General features: G+C 39.9%; 1 long non-coding RNA gene across 1 annotated transcript in view; it reads left to right on the top strand.

Moving 5' to 3' along the window:
- Positions 1 to 486: 486 nt before the first annotated feature.
- LOC134492261 (uncharacterized) overlaps positions 487 to 18,196 on the top strand; it is a 31,770-nt gene continuing 14,060 nt past the window's right edge. Inside the window, exons 1-2 of the long non-coding RNA XR_010067414.1 lie at positions 487 to 697; positions 953 to 1,040. This is a non-coding gene — a long non-coding RNA (uncharacterized LOC134492261). The remainder of the gene's footprint in view (positions 698 to 952; positions 1,041 to 18,196) is intronic.

Genomic DNA, 18,196 nt, shown 5'->3' with positions numbered 1-18,196 from the left:
CCTGAAGCCAGTGGGAAATGTAGGCTAAAGATCTGCAATCCAAAAAATGAACTACTTCCAGGGCCAAAGGCCATACTTCCCAGCAGAGGGTGTACTTCCTCAATCTCAGTCCTTCCTCTGTATACCAACTTTGTCCTCCTGACTCTACCACTTAGTTCCACCTATAGATACAGGGTCTGAGATATTTCTGCTTATTAGGGGCTGGAGTCAGCAATGTGATATCTGCAGAGACCTTCTGTGGCACTTGTCAAGCTTCCTATCCCAGCTGAGTATTCCTTTAAATTAAGTGGACAGGAAGCAGGCATGCTGAAAAGCAGAAGGGTAGCTTCCTAGTTTCGAGGAATGCTACTGGGCTTCCCATAGGCATTGCCAGAAAATATCATCTGTAGGTGTCTGCATCTCAGAGCATTGTTTGGAAATCTGCCCACCCATCTTGAAGAAAATGACCAGTGTGCTGAGAGTGTGGTGAGTAGTCTGGGAAGGCTAGAAGTGATGAGTAAGATTGAGCTCACCTAGTAAATGGGTGCTTCATGACCTCCCACAACTATCATAGCGGCCATTTTCTGAGAGTGCTCCTGTCATGCTATCAAAATTTCAGATGCATCTTGAGCCCAAACAGTCTGCCTACCCATTTAAAACAATGCTATGATGGTCCTGGAAAGCTGCTCTTTCTTTGAATTTGGAGAATGGGTCTAAGGTAAGCTCTGACCTCACTGGGTTACTATGAAGATACATTGCTTGAACAACAGGGCAATTAACTTACGTAGCATACTTAAATCTTTGAATATGTTACCAGCAATTAAGAATATAGTGGTGTTTCTGAAAGGAAGGAATGCAACAGATTCCTGCTGCAACACCAAAAGAATAAAAGTAATGTTTAACATGTGACACTATAGTTTACTTTTACAAAACTGTGAGAGGATTATGTCAAATGAAGTGTTCTATTTTGTAGTTGCTGTATGGAAGCAAATTTGGGATGGGTGACCTTTCAGTGGCTGGGATCCCATTTAACAGCTTTTAAGGAGGCCACAGTGGCTGAAGTAAGGCTACAAAGAAGAAGCCAAGGTGTTCTATTTTTTGACAGGAGGAGTTTGGGATGGTCTTTCTTAAAATTATATTAGGCCTGTCCTAGAGCTTACCTTATCGTTTTGAGTTTCCCACACAACAAATGGCGGCACACTGTAACTGACAGTCAGCAGTTGAAATTGGAATTGCTTTGAGGTGTGCCAGAAAAGGTTGGGGGTAGCGTGAAGCTTTAACATCATAGAATAGCCATTGCTCCAGTAAATTCTGAGTTGTGCCATTTTCTCCCCACATAACTGTAGTACCCACAGAATAAGATACTGTCTCTTGTGTTATCAAATGTGCTCATTTACATACATGCAGGTGTATTTCTTCTTCTTCTTTTAATCCATTCAATTGTGTCTGATTCTCGGTGACTGCCTGGACAAGTCCCTGCAGTTTTCTTGGCAAGGTTTTTCAGAAATGGTTTGCCATTGCATTCTTCTTCCTAGGGCTGAGAGGGAGTGACTGGCCTAAGGTCACCTAGCTGGCTTTGTGCCTAAGGTGGGACCAGAACTTACAGTCTCCTGGTTTCTAGCCCAGTGCCTTAACTACTACACCACACCAGCTCTCATATTTCATACACATAAATTGAATATGCATATCAAGAATCTTGTGACATTGAATCATGGATGCTTAAGGAAAATCTGATATCTTTAGGATATAAGAAGATTCTTCAGCCTAAAGATCACTGAGGGACCAGATCTCTCAAAGATCATCCTGAACAATGAGGGCTTGTTGGATTTGGCAACATCAGCAGAACATGACAAACCTGAACACGGGAACTGCAGATTATTCCCATGTTCCAGGATTTAGTCTGTGCATATATCTATGCCTTCCCTTTTGGTTTAAATAGGAAAGTTTAAATCAGCATAGATATCACTAGGTGGCTACTTCTGTGGTTCTTACTCTCAGGCAGGTGTTTGTAATTTTACAAGTATTAACAGAAGGGTGGAAGCATTAAAGAAGAACAATGGGGGCTTGCAGAAGCTCACTACATTGCTGGTGATGTTTTTTGCCCAAGTTTGCTTCTCCTGTGCCTTTTCCAAGCCAGAATGGAGCCTTTCCTTTCAAATGAAGGTTGCATTTAACAAAATATGTGTGGGAGCTTCCCAGCATTAGTAAACTCTCCTCCAAAATTTAGAAAGTGTTTGAATGGTGTCTGTAATCTTGCGACAGCCTTCAGGACTATCAAAACCTATCCCCCATCTTCCCTGGTGACAGCCATTATTATTTATTTTTCATTTATTTAATATAGTGTTATACAGGGCATTCCATCAAAAATTCTCAGGCCATTTGACATGTAAATGAAACTGTTCCAATATTCATAACAACTAAAGAAATGTAGGTCAGAAAGCTCTTGAAAACCTGGTAAAATCAATCAACAGAATTATGAATCCTGTCTCCAATGTTCTGGTATTAATGCTGCACATATAAGGGAACATAACTAAAAATTGGCTTTGAAGTTTGGACATCCCATAACAAAAAAGGATATTCTTTACAATCATAGGTTTCAGAGGAGCTTTTTTGGGGGGGGGTTCCCCAGTACTTTTTCACAATTGCATTTCTACAGGTTGTGGCACACTTGCTGTATTTCCTGAGATTGTAACCACTTTAGTTGAAATAGCCATTCAAATGCCACCTCAATGCATTGGGGAAGGAATCACACAACTATATTTATCTCTGAACATGTCCACAAGCACTTCTCAGAGTCAAACTCTTATCAAGGTCACAAGGTCACCTGGGAGACTGTACAGGTGGATGACAAACTACTCAAGAATGAACAGGGAGTCGGTGCGAAACAGACACATGAAAGTAAAAATAATGTGCAGCTTCATCAGCTTCCAGCTTATCCTCGATTCTGATTTTTCCTTTTTCCCTTAAAGTTGAAATATACACCTTATGAAAACATGGCTCCTTATCAAAATTTCAAACCTAGCTCCTGCATACCAAACAAATCATGTATAAGGAATGGCGTATTCAGATGAGAGAAGGCAGCACTAAAGCTATGCATAAACTGTTTTGTCTGCATGTGTATTCCTAAGGATTGGAGGAAAGTTTGTGATTTTCAGAAGGATCCATTTATACACACACACACACACACACACACAGGTGACAGGTGGATTTTTCCTTTTTTCTTCTGTTTTTAATTTTCAGCAAAGCCAACACATCACTTCAGGTCATAATTTGGTTGAACGTGGCAGCCCAAATATCTAGAGCTTAGCATAAATACTTACAGAAGGCTCTGGGAATGAATTTGTTGTATCACATCTATATTGGTAGATCTTGAAAAACTAAGCAGGATCAGACCTTGCTTAAGAGACTACCCAGGAAATACCTAAGGCACCCTCACTGGATTTTCAAAGTGTTTCTTTAAAAAAAAAAAAGACCATCCACCCATCTTTTCTAAATCCTACACAGTAAAATCTCCTTGTCCAGCTGAATGGTGGCATTTCCTCCTATTCCTCAGAAGAAATTTCTCCATCTTCAAATATACCAGTGTTCCTCCCTGCTTGGAGTGTGGGTGCTAAAAGGAACGACAATATCTAATGGAGGGGAGGAAGGGCAGCTAAAATAGGCAGTCAGGAAGGTACTAGAAGGAACTTTAGCAAAGAGAGATTGTTGCATTTTGTAATTTGACTCACATCATGTGAATTACTTAGGGCTGTGCAAATTATAAGAAGAGGTGCTTCAGAACATATAAGCACTTCTTTTTGAATAATTAAAGTAGCCACATCTTTTCCCAAGCTCACATGGGAGCTTTGAAAACTGCTTCCAGCTACCTCTGACCACAATGCAAAGTGGCTGTTCTCACACATATAAGTGGAAACAGTGCAGAGCAACTTCCAGAGTGACTGCATGGGCTTGGTGGGAAAAGATATGGCTGATTTAACAATTCAAAAAGGGATATTTCAGATTCACTCTTCTGCATTCTGAGGCACCTCTTTTCAAGGATTTGCACAGCATATTGCTTATTTCATTAATAGGTATTTTTCTACAATTTCCCATTCAACCCACATTTCCAATTATTTTCATCACCAAAATAAATCCTGCCTCTTGTCCTATACTATTTTCTAATCAAAATATAATCAGATAGGGTAGGAACATGAATAACTTCGTGAGAATATTTTTCACAGATACAATTTCCTGAGATTTTTAAAAATTCATATCAAATATTATCAATAACTTTGTAGACCAGTTTCTGGGATAAGAAAGTTATACAGATAAGACAAATATATAAGAATTGGACTTTTTAAAAAAAATTATTATGCCCTTCGATAAAGATCTGCTTCTTCATTGTTCTTACAAATTGTATCAGTCAGTGAAAACTGCATTGTACCATCTTAGTCGTAATCTTTCACAGCTCTTAATACCTGAACATATGTTACAGTAATGTAATCTACCTGACAGGCCAAACAGCCAAAATAGTTCTTCTTTGTGCCATTTGTCATAAACATTGTGCTAGATTTTTTTTCAATTATGTAATCTCAGCTGCTTGTGGTTGAGCCAGAACCAAGAGTGTGACAGCATGCATTCACCCATGGCTCTCTGCTATCTTGTGATATATACACCCAGGCAAACATCTTGTTCTTTCTTGGTGGTAGCAGACCCTGAGAATAGAGAGAGAAAACATTGGTTTTTATAACTTTCTCATAGAAAGGGAGGGGGGCTATTGCTGAGCTGACAAAAGGAAGAACTGGACAAGAGGTAAAAGGGCCAACAAATTATTATTATTATTATTATTATTATTATTATTATTATTATTATTATTAATTAGAATATAGATTCTAGGTAGTGTTTATTGTCTCCAGAAGAGCCTGGGGCAAGAACATTAATTTTGAGTCAGGAAGAGGTCTGAAGTCCTATTGAAAGAAGGAAAGGACCACCACTTGTCAAATCTATACAACACAGATGTCTTCTACCAGAGAGAATGGGAGACTATACCTGGCCAGAAAGAGAAAAAAACTGACAGTCCAAGGAAGAGAATGTCATCTAATGTACAGGTAGTCCTCGACTTATGACCACAATTGGGACCAGAACTCCTATAACTAAGCAAGGTGGTCATTAAGTGAGTCATTCCCGATTTTACAACCTTTTTTTGCGGCGGCTGTTAAGCAAATCACTGTGGTCATTATGTGAATCTGGCTTCCCCTATTGACTTTGCTTGTCGGAAGCTGGCTGGGAAGGTCGCAAATGGCGATCACATGACCCTGGGATACTGCAACTGTTGTAAATACATGCTGGTTGCCAAGTGCCTGAATTTTGATCATGTGACAGTAGAGATGCGGTGATGGTCGTAAGTGCAAGGACCAGTCATAAGTCACTTTTTTCAACACCATCATAACTTTGAACGGTTGCTAAACAAATGGTTGTAAGTTGAGGACTACATGTAATTAACCTTCTTACTTCTCTTTAAGCAGGAAACGAATATACAAGTAGCAGTGATCATATTTAGCCCATACTCTAACATACATAACAATGTAGAAGTGGGAAGTTTTATCTTGCTAGTAAAAATGCCAGGCAGCTATATATTTGTCATAGTTCTGGTGATTTAACTTTGCTTTATGGACTTACTGCTATTTCTCAGCTACTTATCAATAAGGAAGGTTGGAGAACAGGGAGAATGGAATTTGGCTTCTTTAGCAAAGCTGCTGTACTAAAACACTACCTGAAATCAAAACTTGCTCTGCTGTGTTGGGTTAATAAAAGGGAAAGAAAGAGAGAAAATTCACCAGAGGTGTTTTGGGTGCTGGATCTTGGATCAAATTCCATGAATCCTCAAGCTGTTATGAGAGATCTTTTTACTTCCTTTAAAACCTGCAATGATGTATCTATTCCACATATCAGGATTGCAAAAAGTGTGGCTGGGCCCATGTATGGTCTACCAGCATTCCTTTGGCAGCCCCCAGAGTTTCCGCAGAATGGGTGGGCCCATTATTATTACATTTTGGGGCATATTTGTGAGGGGAGCTTAAGGGGTAAATGAGCGTCTTGAGACTTGCTTAGGGTATCCATTCCATATATATCCATTAGGGTATCCATATATATATATATCTGTTAGGGTATCCATTCCATCCCTTAAAATTTTCCAATGGTTCAGCCTTTTTTGGGTGCAGTTCTCAACATCCTGTACAGCGCCCATTCTGGCCATCAGCCCACCACTAGTTGTGCACTTGCCAAATTCTAAGGGTGCATAACTGCCAGTGAATTATAATTTAACATGACATAAATGATATATTTTTGTCCCTTTTTTTCCCAATGTGGTGCCTAAAGTGCCACTTAATGGCCAAGTGGATCTCTTGACCTATAACATTTACACAGTGATGCTAAAGGCACTGAGTGGAAAAAATATATACCTGAGCCAGGAAAGAAAATTTTCTTGAATGTATGGCCCTAAATTTGAGCCAGGATCTACAAAAGACTTTGATTTAAGGACTTCGTAAACTAGAGAAATCAAATGTCACCACCACTAGCAGTTGGTTTTCTCATGAAACAATATTCATAAGTCACATGTATGCCAATCATTCCCTTCACAGAGGATCTGTCTGCACTCTACAAACAGGAGTAAATTAAAACTCACACCCTTGCTGATAAGCAAACAAGTAATAATGTCCCTGCTTTCAGATAAGAAAAGCAAGGCACTGAAAGGTGAATTGATTTGCTCATACTCATAGTTTGAATGCCAGAGTAAATAATATAGACAAATTTCTGGTGTTAATTCAGTCAGAATTAAGTATCACCATGTAAACATATCCCAGGTGCCATATTATACAGCTTTTTTTGTAGGCTGCTGGCCACTAGATCCAAAGTGCTAGCGATACTAGATACAAAGAACTAGTGTTTCTCAACCTTGGCAACTTTAAGATGTGTGGACTGATTCCCCATTCCCCAGCTTGTATAGCTTCTGAAGTCAACTTTGCTTTATGGTCTTAAGGAGGATTAAACATTTCTGATAGTCAGCATGCAGCTCAACCTGCCCTATTCTCAAGCATGCCACTTAGTGCCAGGGAATGGCATTTTCCTGAGGCAGATTTCAGGAAGATTGTATCTCTCGTTAATATGTAATATAGACAGAAAGCACAACACATGCTCTTAAAATATACTGAGCTCTTCCACTTGAATAATGGATATATTCATAAGCAGGCTTTTGAACTTTGCAGTGCATTTTGTTTTATTTATGTTTTCTTGCTCCCTTTCCCCATTTTGAAATCTTTCTGGCTTTTCTCCCCTCACCACTGAAACTTGAAGTTGTGCCTCTGGTATTTCTACTCAAAAACTGAATGGTGACTATTTTCTCTGCAAGTACAAGAGATATATAATTCCTACAGGGATTTTCTGCTTTTCTGATTCAATAAAATAACTTTGGAAAACCAGCAGCTGAACCTATTCCAGAGGGGATCGGCTGAAACAGTAGCTACCATCTACCAGAGCACTTGTCAGAAATAAAGTTTTCCTGGGAACTGTACAAAGCAGCAAAGCAAAATCTAAATATATCCATCTACTTAGGGAAAAACAGTGAAGAGAAACGTAACAGCCATTACAATTTGCATGGCAATCCCATACTTTTCCTTCAGGCCTAAGGATGGAAGGCATGAGCCCCAGCTTTACATCTTGCCCTAGATAGGAGGTGGGACATAGCAAGTGCAAGCTGGTTTTGGATGGCCTATTACTATCGACTCCATGGTCCCACTGGCCATCTGAATGTCTCTTGTCATCTACTTATTACCCTGCCTGGGGAGTTTCCTGACAGTCTGGTAGGTGAATCTGTTGAAGGCCTAGTTTGCTGCTGGCATCATGAATGTCATGAGCACTGATGGTGAGCAGGAGGGGGCCTCTATCCAGGGGGGAAAATGCATGCGTAGTAGCGAGAATTTGAGCTGTCATTCAAAGAGACACAGAACAGACCCGCCTTGACTTTTGGGGTTTATCTGTATGGGTTTTTTCACGCTTCTTCAGTTTGTTAGGATTTTCTGTCTAATGTAGCAGTAATAAAACACTAGAGACCTATTCCTTGTCTCGGCATGGTTCCTGCTTGTTAGGACAATGAGATGACCCAGGACCTTGACAAAATCACCCTCAAGCACTCTCTCTCTCTTGGCCAATTCTGGATGGCTCCTTGTTTACCAAGAGCCTGCCAGAAGCAACATCTAAAGCTCTGGTGGAAAAAGTCAGTATGTGAATCTGACTGAGTATAAGTGCCCACATTTGAGCTTAATTTATAGCAATAAGAGATGCAAACCAACGTAATTTTTTCTCTTGTGCTCTGTCAGCAAGTTGCCATCCTGCAACTGTTTTTTAGATGGTCAATTCTGTGTTAGAAATGTACCAGCATCAAGAGCATCAACTAGTCATTGTGATCAATTAGCACAACATTTGACTGATAGTCACCCAGATTCAGTTAAGTCTTGACTCCATGTATACAGGGTCCAGAATGATGACTGAGACATTGTTTTGCTTAATTATCTTTTGACCTGTGACCTCTGATGAAATGGATAGAGTCCTCTGCCATTAATAGGCTGGACCCCTGCCCTTCCTGGCTTCTTCTGGTAGCTAAAGAGGAGGTAATTTCATGGATCAAGGAGAGTGCTAATGTCTCCTTGAGAGAGGACATTACTGGTAGCCTTGAAGGAAATTGTGATGCAACTGTCCTTAAGAGACCCTCCCTAAATCTGAAGGTATTGGACAACTATACCCAGTTTCCAACTTTCCTTTGTTAGGAAAGGTTACTGAGATAGTGGTGAGGAATCAACTACAGAGCACCCTAGAGGAAACAGATTACCTGGACTCTACAATCAGAGTTCAGGCCCAGACATGGAACAAAGATCACATTGGTTGGACTTATGGATGACCTTTATTGGGATTTAGATGGAGGAAGTGTGTCTATCCTGGTCATTTTTTACCTCTCCTTTTACAGCAACCTCTAATGGCTCAACCATGGTATCCTTTTAAACACCCTGAGGGTTTGGGGGGGGCATTGGATTGCCATGGTTCTGTTCCTTTGTTGATGAATGGTTCCATACAGGAGACAGAAGAGACTGACCTGATGGCTACTCCCTTAAGGGGTGCCACAATTCAGTTCTCCCCCCACCTGCCTCCATTAGCATTTACATGAGGCTACTGGAAGAGGTCATCTGAAGTTTTGTAGTTCAGTATCATTAATATGCTGATGATATTCAGCTCTATATCACTACCCCAAGCCAGACTGGTGGTGCTGTTGAAGTTCTTCCCCATTGACTGGAGGCTATGAGGGTCTGGATAGAAGAGAACAAGGTTAAACTGAATCCTAGTAACACAGAGTTATTGTTTGTCCATTGGGGTTCTCTGTCTGCTCCAGTGGTATCTCTTCATGGAGTGGCACTACCCTCAAAGGACCAGGTTCATGACAATGGTTTTTCTGGACTTAAGACTCCTGCTAAAACAGCAGGTGGAAGCCATGCCCAGGTGGACCTATTCACAGCTTCAGCTGCTGCACCAGTTGCAACTGTACCTGGAGGAGGATCTTGCTACACTGACTTCATGCCCTTGTCACCACCTGCTTAGATTACTGAAATGCATCCAACGTGGGCTGCTTTTGAGGATCACTCAGAAGCTGCAGTTGGTTCAGAGTACAGCAGCCTGTGTGCTGACCAGCATTCACCAGTGGGAGCATCATGGCTGTGGGCCCTGCCTGGGTTGCAAACAGGCTTTTGGGTGCAATTTAAAATGCTGGTACTAAACTATAAGGTCTTACATGGCTTGGCACCTAGTTATCTGCAGGGCTGCATTCTCCCCCTGGAATTGGCCTGACTGGTTCAATCTATCTGGAAAAAAGTGGTTTTTTAGGGAGATGGTGAAGTTTGATGGCACTGCTTTTCAGTGGCTGGGTCAATTCTTTGTAATGGCCTCCCAACAGACATCCAGTTGGCTCTACCTAACTGCCTTCCAGAAGCTGCTGAAAGCAGAGCATTTCCAGGGGGCAGTTGGGTCTTGACCCCCATCTTGGTTTGGTTATAATTTGGTTTGGTTTGGTTTAATTTAACATTGGTTTATGTTTTTCATTAGTATTTATATACTTTGTTGTTTACTGTATATTACTTCTTTTTTAATGTACTCTCCATTGCTTCCCCTGAGGGTCAAAGTAATACTATTAATTTATTAGATCTTGTGATTATAATCTTGGGACCCCTTGGGGGGAAAAGATGAAAGCCATACTATTTTTGGTGGGCATATGGAGGCACCAAGAAATGAAACATAATTCTGAAACTGGGCTATGAGAAAAAGGTGCCCTTTGTGGCTCATTCTGGGACCAAGGACTATAACGGAAAAGGATCTCCTGTAGCACCAGAAAGCACGGCTTCTGATCTCAAGACCAAGTCATGTTCGCGTTTATCCCTTTAGTAAAGGGATGAGGTGTTGGCTTCCTCCTTTTAAAAAAGATGTGCAAAATTAAATCCAAAGGTTGTGAAGGTAATGTAATTGCAATCCAGTTGAACATGGTGATAAACGTTTCCCCTCTTTCCTGAAATTCGACTTTCTTCATGGTAAAAAGAAACAAGGAATTGCATATCAATACTAAGTAGCAAGGCTTCTTGCCAAGGGCAGCCCCGTCATCTTTCCAGTTTGTATCAACTTTTCCAGCAATCAGTAGGGTGAGGTAAGACTTCCATTGTATACAAAGCCCTCAACCTGTTTGTCTGGATTTGGTTGGGTTATTGCGACAGGAGGGACAGTTCCCCAAACAGCAAAGTTACAAGCACTTTTCGGTAAGTCGCCTACCCAGATTGTAATGGAGTACGTTTGGAAGGGTTCAACTTCACAGAATAACAGCAAATCACCCTGTGGGGTGGGAGGAACCTAAACTGAAGACTGATGACTTCAAACCCCTTGATTGTTTCTATGGAAGTGAGTGTAGAGGTCTTCGTTTCTTCAGAACTGTCTACTGTGCTTGCACATTTCATCTTTTCCTATTGAAAAGTTAAAAAGTCACACCCATCTGTGTTTTTCCCATGCTAATCATGGGGAAGTACAGATTGTAGCACAGATTGGACTTGCATCAAAATGGGCAGCCTTTGATTTAGGTCATTATCTGAAGTGCCAAATCAGACCTGAACTGAATCGTACAGTTTGAGCACACCCCTCTTTTACTTGAACTTTCATATTTAGAGGTATGCTCCTGAATACCAATGGCTGGGGAACCAACAAGGGAAGAGTGCTGTGGCTTACATGCTCTAGTTGGGAGCCTCCTGACTAATGAGAGTTGGAAAAGAGGATGCTGAACTAAATGCATGCTTGTTCTGATCCCCCAGAGCTCTTCTTATGCTCTAACATTCATTTGCTGCATATCACAGAAAGAGGCTGGCTTTGTCAAACATACCCTTGCCCCAGAAGAAAGTTTATTTAACATGAGATATATGACTAGATATGGTGTCATTAGGCTTAGAATGAAGTTGCCAGTTCAAGAAGTAAAACCTACTTTCATCTCTATCCTTTCCAGATAAAGAAGTGGGATGATATCAGTAACATTTTTAGCTACACGCCAAACACATTGTGATGAATTATTGCAGTTCCTAACTAAAATGAGTTTAGAAGTAATTTTAAAGGCCTGAGTAGTTGCCTGGTATTGTAACACTGATGCATAGAAAATGATATAATAACAAGCTTCAGGAGTTTTCTCTGGCATTATCCAATGCTCCATTCTGGGCCCTGTTCTGCAAAATGTATTTATAAACCTTGAATGATAGACTAGAAAATCTAATTATCAAAGATAGACGAGATAGCAGACACCTTAGAGAAGGGTCATGAGATTCAAAAGGATCTTTGCAAGCTGGAATAATACTTAGCCTGCATAAGAGAAGACTGTGTCTTCAAGGTAACTTAATGGCCAGCATGTAAAAGACAGCACAGAATTGTTCAGAGGTGTTGCAGAAGGCAAGAAACAATGGGGTTGAATAACAAGAAAGCAGATTTCAGCTATATGTTATGAAGATTTTCGTAAAGGCAAGAGCTTTTCAACAAGGGAACAGGATTCCTTGGGACTCTCCCTCACTAGAGGTATTTAGGCAGAGGCTGCATGGCCATCCTTCAGGATAGTGTAGTACTGCAGTGGGTTCCTGTGCTGGGTAGAGGGTTGGATTAAATGATCTCCAAGGATCCTTCCAACCCAATTCTATTGTAAGTACTGGAAGATCTTAAAAAGTCCATTTGATTAGACCACAATGACAGTAGACAGTGCATAAAGATAACCATTTCAAAAGCAATAGAATTTAGTGGAGTAGAACAGCACATACGTAAAATATAAGCCAAAGCATTTTGACATTTCAAAAGATGAATGCTTGATCTCTTAAATTTCAAAGACTATAAAAGACAACATATCAAGTAGGAGATGTGTCAATTATGTCTACAGTCATGTTACAGTGTCCTAAAGCTATTATAGTTAGGGCAGAGTTTAAAATAAATGGTGAAATAAATGGTGATGGAATGATATTAGTGCTGTACTGCATCATCAGTGGTCTTGGTTTTCCTTTTGCTCATATTAGGTATATCTGGATTTATTTGATGCAGATGAGCTCAAACTCAAGTACACCGTTTAATAAGGTTTCCACTTCAATTTGGTTCCTTCTCCACAAGGGTTTTGCTGCTTAGACAAATAGCTTCCTTTGGGGCTTGTGCTATTTCCAAATATAGCATTTACTGTGGAATTTTGCAAATACTTTGTACCAGGAGATTCTGGGTGCTAAATGGTAGTTTTCTGTCTGGTTCCCACATAGTAGTTACTGGCTAATTGTCATGGTCATGTAGGTAGAGCCATCAAATCCAAAATTCCAAAATGGAGATGACCGTTAAGCAACATGCCTGGGATCAGGCAGATTCCTGAATATAGAATACATTCATGTGATTACATTCATGTAATATGTACAATTGTCTATGAGATCTTAATTCCAGAGGTTTGCTTTCTGAGGGACAGGGGTGTTGAGATGGAAATGATGAAAGAAATCACTGTGTCTGAGCCAAAAATGCATGAATGACAAAAGGCCTGGGAGCAATATGATAAAAGGTTGGATTAAATTAACATTTGGAGGCTGAGAGAATGGCACAAGTGGAGCAGACACAGAAAATCAAGGATTTTGTAAGTTTCTGTGGAGGGTATAGATAATGAGATGGTGATACAATGAAAAGCAGAAGGGCTTTGCTCTGAAAGAAGATATTTGTAGGCATTTAACATCTCACATCGACTACTAGATTTATTAGTACAAGAAAAACAATAATTTACATTTGCTCAGCGATATCTTCTTTATTACTAATTTACATGCTCCAGAATTGATCTATCATCCCCCAGATAGTCTAATGAGCTTAAAAAACTATCACTAAGCCACCTTTCAGTGTAAATCATTTCACAAATAATAATACAGTACAATATAATAATAAACAACTAAGTCACTGCTTTTGTAAAAATATTAACGTTTTCAGTTAGCCTTTTGAATTGTTTTATATGACTGCTGTTTATTATTTATATCTATAATTCTTGTGTTAATTATGTTTTATTTGTGGTTTAATTAATTTGTTTTGTATTTTGTTTAATTGTCAGCTGTCTTCAGCATAGCTCTTTAGCATAAAGGTGTGATATACTGTAGATCCAATAACACATGAATAAATAATCAACAATTCCTCAGCAGATAAAAGCTACTGTTGTTAAAGCACAAGGTTTAACATTTCCAAAGCAAGCGTTATTACAAGGCCACTACAGAAAATCAGATTCCAATAGATGCTCAAGCCCATTTAAAATATGGGACAAAGTGGCCAGACCCAAATCCCTGGGGTTGGAAATGCACAGAAACTCATGCAACTGGTATTCTGTAGGATTATATTTTATGATTTTATGATTCCAATCACATGTGAACAGCATGTTCTGTATCAGCTAGAGTTTCCACAGCATATTTAAAGGCAACTTTAAATAAATTACATTACAATAGTGTAGTCTGGATATCTCTAGGGCATAAGGAACTTAGGCAAGATCTACCTTAACTGGATTGGCTCATTCAGTGGCAAGATCCACTTTAACTGGATCGACGCTCATGACAGTGTCATTCATATATGTATTTATTTTATTCCTTTATGTACTGTATGCTCTGATGGTTATCTGTAGAACAAAGTAATAATTAAAGCTAAAATTTTTTAAAAATACAAAAATTACAACCATCACAGTATTGTCTAAAATCAAAATAAGCAACAGAAGCTTGCAATATCAGAACAATAAATCAAAGGGGAAAATAATACAATTCAATATATATAAAATACAAAACGCTGAAAGTTAAAATCAGAGAGCAAAAGAGGCATGACTACTGTAGGGGAAAAGCTAGCCAAAGTATGTTTGAAGGTTATTTTAAAACTATAATGAAGAAGAAGTAGAGTGAACTGGGGGGCAGGGAGAATTCCAGAGTGTTGGTGCCACCCTAGTTAATTCCAAGTGAGCATCTTTCTGGAGCTTCATCTGTAGAAGACCTTTATTGCAGAACGTAACTTCTAGCTTGGACTGCCAAATGATGAACTTGACCTTTCAAAAACGATGGGTTTATCTATCCACAGCATTTCCATCTTATTCTGAGTATGTTTCAAGTTTATTTGACCTCATCCATCCTAGTCTTGCTGAACAGAAAAAGTGGCAGTGGTCTCAATAATGTCACACAGTAACCAAGCAAATGCATCCACAAGCAGGACATGAGAGAAATAATCTTCTTCCACTGTTTCCTCTAGGTAGCTAAGGCAGATTGTCTTTGATTCTGGAAGTAACATGCTGCTATCAAGACATTTCAACAGAAAACAAGGGATTTTGGGGAGAGAAAGGTTCTTGTCTCTGGTCTTCATGTGATTATTGGCTCCATTCACCCTAACCTCTGTGCATTCAGCCAAAAGTATCAGCAGGCTTTGTGTGTAGCACAGGGTCCGTAAACATTATAGAACTTTAACATGGTCGAATTGTGGGTCTTAGGGCTGTACAAAGAGTCACTGGCAGTCAGGCAGCATATAAATTTAATAAATAAGTCTTCCAACCCTCCAGGTAGCCCCTCAAAACACTGATCAGGGGCATCAAAGTCACACTCTCGCATACGGGCAAGTCAGGGCTCATACTTCTGAATCTAGAAAAGAGTAAGCTTTGCCAATGTGCCCTGCCCAGCTTGATACTCCATTGAAGCCAGTAAGGAGGGGCCCTCTCAAGAAGGGTCATGGTTGTCAACTAGAAATGCTGACCCTTCCTGGCACCTCACAAAGGCCAATGATCAGAGGTAGCACAATCCATCAATCTACAAGTGCAATCAGTAACCATTCTTTATGGTCATGCCAAGAGTGGCACCCCAGGAAAGGAAGTGAAAAAGTCACCCCTGGCTTTTTAAACACATCTTTATTATTTTTACGCTGGTATTAGGGCACTTTCTGGATTGTTCAGCATAACTCAAGGCTGTTTGTACTGTATTTTCCTCATTCCTGCTAGCTCTGCCTTAAAAGAGGTGAAGGAAGAATTATTTCAAAACATTATCATGTTGAAATCCTTGATGTTATCCAACTGGCACAGTTAATCCCCTCTAAAGGTCTACTATCCCTGCTATTTTCATTCCATTCTGCCAAAATTGAATTGAAGCTGCTTCCTCCATTATAACCTATGAATAAATCTTTTTTAAAATTGAATTTCAAAGTGGCTTGAATACATTTGCTTTCAAATCTTGGCTCACAAACGCAAATTAAATCATATCTTCTTTGAGTCTCAGATTGCCAAAGTGAATTAAATCAAGGTTGATTCACACATTCTCATGTGAAGCCAAATATGCAGGGCTACCATATGAACAGGGACACAACTGGGGGGCGGCAACCGGGGCATGTGCCCTGGGTGCCACGCTGGTGGGGTGCCAAAATGAGCGTTGTGGGGGTGCCAAAATGGGCGCAGAATCCATGTTTGCCCCGGGTGACACAGACCCTAGTTGCAGCCCTGCACATGAAGACAGGATAGGGAAAAACCAGTAACCGTAATCCAATATTCCCCTCCATTCAGACTACCCATGAAAATTAAGTGAAAACAAATTTCAGATTATTGTCTAAAATGCAGTTCTATACGTATGGACTATACCATCTATCCTATCTAAATTGAATTCCTGGTTCATAAGATCTGGGGAAGCATGCGTGGCTAAATATTTAAGCCATATAAAACCAGTGAATCTAATTTGTCCAACCAATATTTATATGCATATATGTTAAAGCTACATTTAGAGCACAACCATGCATTTCTGCAAAAAGAGATGGAATTTTGGATCACAATGACATCAAAACCTTCATGGGTCTGCACTGAAGAAATTAATGAAGATGAAGTATGTCACCAGCTATATAGCATTCCTATTATTCCCTTTAGTTCCACAAAAGAAGCAAAAGTGTCTGTACCCTGCATGCCTTCTAGCTCTCAGGATTAATTTTGTTTCCATAATGAGGCTCTTTTGTCCCATCTATGGGCATGCAACTGTTTCCAATGTGGTGACATTTGTTTAACATTGCATAATGGCTCTGGGTATCACAGAGGAATAAGCTTAATCATTCAGAGAGCCAAATGGGAAGGTTTCACTATGTAGGCAAAATACCCAGGACAAAGCTTCATTGCTGGGCCAAATGCTTATAAAACCTTTCACTCTTCTTTCCCTCTTTTGTTTTTTCTTCTGGATACTATAGTAGTCCATGTGATGAACTTGGCTCAAATGCAGTAGAGAGTGGGCAGAATCTGCTGGGAAATGTTGCTACAGAGCACTGCCCTTGTGAAGCTCCAATTCCTTTATAATCAATGGGGCCTGTAGAGGGGAACTTCATGACACATTGGGATCGACAGAAAAAGCCAGGAAGCTGACGCATATCCTGAAAGACAGCTTTAAAGCAATTGCTGCTTTGTGATTATGTTGTGTTGGTTTAAAAAACATAAAAATATAAATGCTTAATTAGGTCAAAGGCATACAAAGGCATCAGCATACCAACTGAATAAATGTGTATGACCATACAAATTGAATAAATAAATAAGTCATGCTTTGCACAATTGCCAACCTATGGCAAATGCATGATTAGGATATGAGAGCAATAGCCCACTGATGTTCTCCAGCACCTGGTCCTCAGATCTATGCTTCTGATTGCCTTATAGAAACCATTATTGATGGCCTCTTCCTTCATGAAATTTTCTGATACAAATTTTGGCTGTAAAAACCAAGTCCTGGGTAGCCACAAAGGCCAGCTCACCACCTCCTAAATAAATGCTGATGAAAATAAGACTTGGTTGCAGTGGAAAGAGCAGGATTTTAAACGGTAGTCTGCTTTTTTATTAGATGCAACTGGAACTGAAAAAGGCACTGAGCTGCACTTTTAGAAAAAGTTCCATGCATGTGCTATATTTGCAAAGAGTCACCCAGAAGCCTAAGATATGATTCCCCCTCAACACACACACACACACACACAGTTTCTGATTTTGCTCTTTTCTAGTAAGCATTCATTATTTCCCATGTCTTTTAAATGAATCTGGAATTAGCTTGGTTATTTTTGTTTAACAACAATGAACCCCATGTATATGCTGCTTTTATCCAAGGGGAAAAAAAAACAGATTTGTTTGCTCTCTGGCATAAGTAATGATGTCAGAAAATCTCCCGGAAGAGTGGCTATTGTCAACTAATTGCTGATTGCTTTATAGCCAACAAGAGTTGGAAAAAAGAAAAACCAAAAACCTGATATTCTTTTGGGAGCATTTAAAAAATACTCTTAAATAGATTCCATGCCTTAAAAATCTTGCCTTATTACAGGATGTTATGGTCAGGCCAGAATGGTTTTACTGGAGCTCCATTCATTTCAGTGAGTGCTGGATGGCTAAGCAATTTTGCACTTTCTGTTTTCAGTTTTTGTATGATGGGTGGAGAGAGGTATCTCTCATGAAGTGTATATTTTGCATGATTCCTCCACAGAAAATCCCACTCCAATGGTCAAAGAGCCATGTCAAGAGCCACAGTTGCCCACAACAGAGTCTGCTCATCAGACATACTGCTGATGCAGGCACTCCTATATCAGTCATTAAAGGAAAGCCCTAGTTGGGATGCCTCTTGTTCTTCTCCTGCTGCTCTTGAAGTGTGAATTCTTCCCACCATTA

Source organism: Candoia aspera, chromosome 2 (assembly GCF_035149785.1).
Source record: "Candoia aspera isolate rCanAsp1 chromosome 2, rCanAsp1.hap2, whole genome shotgun sequence".
Taxonomy (NCBI): Eukaryota; Metazoa; Chordata; class Lepidosauria; order Squamata; family Boidae; genus Candoia; species Candoia aspera.
Note: the sequence above shows the minus strand (reverse complement) of the source record. Positions and strands in the feature narration are given on the sequence as shown.